Source organism: Hippopotamus amphibius, chromosome 6 (genome assembly GCF_030028045.1).
Source record: "Hippopotamus amphibius kiboko isolate mHipAmp2 chromosome 6, mHipAmp2.hap2, whole genome shotgun sequence".
Taxonomy (NCBI): domain Eukaryota; kingdom Metazoa; phylum Chordata; class Mammalia; order Artiodactyla; family Hippopotamidae; genus Hippopotamus; species Hippopotamus amphibius.
This window is the reverse complement of record NC_080191.1, coordinates 72,015,355-72,017,587: the sequence shown is the minus strand read 5'-3', so window position 1 is coordinate 72,017,587 and position 2,233 is coordinate 72,015,355. Positions and strand designations below refer to the sequence as shown.

Here is a 2,233-nt window from a genome sequence, read left to right as displayed (position 1 = left end):
TTCACAAAGGGAAGCCAGTGTGCCAGGGGGCCACCAGCCAGGAGGTGGGTGGTAAAATAAGTGCTCTTGGAGAGAGAGCAGTGTTCTTCTGGGAACCGCATCAGCACACCAGCTGAGCAACAAATGCAGAAGTTTTGAACGAAGTTAGACAAGAAGACAAATTGGATGTAGGGCATCCACCAAATTTCAAAAATTTTTCCAGACTGTCCAATTTCCAGGCAATTCTACATAATGATCAGTGTTTCTCTGTGCAAGTCACATGAGGAAGATTTGTCTATGCCAGTTACATGTGGCAATTCTGTAACTATGCCTATGCTACTATATTTTCAACATGACCTGCACAATTTGACTGCACTTCTATAACTGTGACTACATTCCATTTTCATATTCAGATGGGAGGATAGAAAATAGGGACAGGAATTAATCTAGATGTTTCTAAGTGGATTTGCAATACATTAGGGGAAAAAAAAAACCTCCTGCCAAAACCAATTTTTGTTCTTAATTCATTACCAAAGGACTTTAAATCCCACCACTTTCATGAAGAATTTCATTGCTTAATAAAAAAAAAAAAAAAAGAGTTGGTAATTTCACCCAGACCCCAAGCTGTTCAAATTCATTTCCCATGATTATATATTTACTTAATACTTAAGTGGATATATTTTTTGCCTCTGACTAGTACCAATACTTTTATATTCAAGGTGTTTAATCTAAGGGATAGTTTTCTTATTTTTTTCATATTCCTGCCTGGATTTTAAAGAAGAAAATCACGAAAAAGTGTCTAAAACAAAAATTTCCCCACAATTTACCTTTTTCCAGCTTTGACAGAATTTAATGCTGCTTCACTAATACAAAGTTCTTTTCCCCACCAGAACAAACATGGGATTGAATAAAAGACCTTGATTTTATGCCAGTGAGGTACATGTCACATGTCTAAGCTACAGAACTGGAAGATAAACTGTTTTTTGTTATTGTTGTTTTGACAGTGTCATGCAGCATGCTGGATCTCAGTTCACTGATCAGGGATCAAACCTGTGTCCCCTGCATTAGAAGTGCAGAGCCCTAACCACTGGACCACCAGGGAGTTCCCAAGAAACTGTTTTAAGGTACTATGTTTGTGATGTGTTACAGCAACAATAGAAAATGAATACTAATACTTGCAGAAAGCAGGGCCCTTAGTCACAGACTAAAGCTACACACCAGGCCCAAGGAATCAGAGAAGCTAAGGAAGACCAGGGGGAGGTAGGGCAGTTGAAGCCCAGCCACTGCTTCATTTCAGGGTGAGTCAGCACATCAGTAGTCCTGTGCCTGTGTGTTGGGGAGGTGTGTGTGTGTGTGGTGTGTGTGTGTCTGAAAGAGAGAGTGAGAGAGCAAGAGAGCTACAAAATAGCCGCTGCTTCCTTTTGCTTCCAAATCTCCCAAGAACCTCCCATGTGGCCCACGTCATACAAGCAAGAGGATTCCGGGAAATTTAAGTTCAATCTAGCCAAACTGACACATCACAAAGCCATTTAAGAGGTTTTTCATGCCATAGACTTCTCTTCTGATTTTCCTTCCTTTCTTTAGAGAAAATTAACATCAAACTGATTTCAAAATGTTTGTCTTAAAAATGTTTAAATGCATTCAAGGTGTTTTATTTAGAAATAGGGAAAGAAAATACTCTCCATGGGTCTAGAGTACTATGCATACATTTTAATATATGTTTTCCATACTAATTTACTTATTTAATGACTTACAAAAGGTGAGCTTTGTCTAAACTAACAATAGGTTCCTGAGATCCAGGCAGTTTTCAAATGAGTATTTTACAAAGATGTATGGTTTCCTGCAAATTTTCACTACCATAAAAAATTGTATTCAAAGATGTAATGCATAGGACATGGAAAAATAAATAAAGTTATAAAAGGCAGAAAGAATATTTAGGTTCTAGCCCCCTCTTCATTCTGTCTGAACTGGGCAGGTGTATAAAAAAAGAAAAAAAATCACCCGTTTCTCTGAAATTTAATTTTCTCATCTATAAAACAAGAATGATCTCTTGATCTACCTTCAATTCCAAGAGACTGATAACTTTGAGTTATCTATGATTTTCTGAAGTCGAAGGTATGTAATGGGAAGAATGGTTACTATGAGGTGATTGTTCTGAACAGGTTTCTTAACTGCTTGACATGATCAGTCTCTATCCATGAAGAAAACAGCCAGAAGAGTGACTAGATAGACAGTAGCCATCAAGATCTGTTTT

General features: G+C 37.6%; 1 non-coding gene across 1 annotated transcript; it reads right to left on the bottom strand.

The window, feature by feature from the left end:
* Window positions 1–1,008: 1,008 nt before the first annotated feature.
* Window positions 1,009–1,081, bottom strand: TRNAR-UCU (transfer RNA arginine (anticodon UCU)). Its single transcript has one exon. It is a non-coding gene; the product is annotated as a tRNA-Arg (tRNA).
* Between the last annotated feature and the right edge of the window lie 1,152 nt (window positions 1,082–2,233).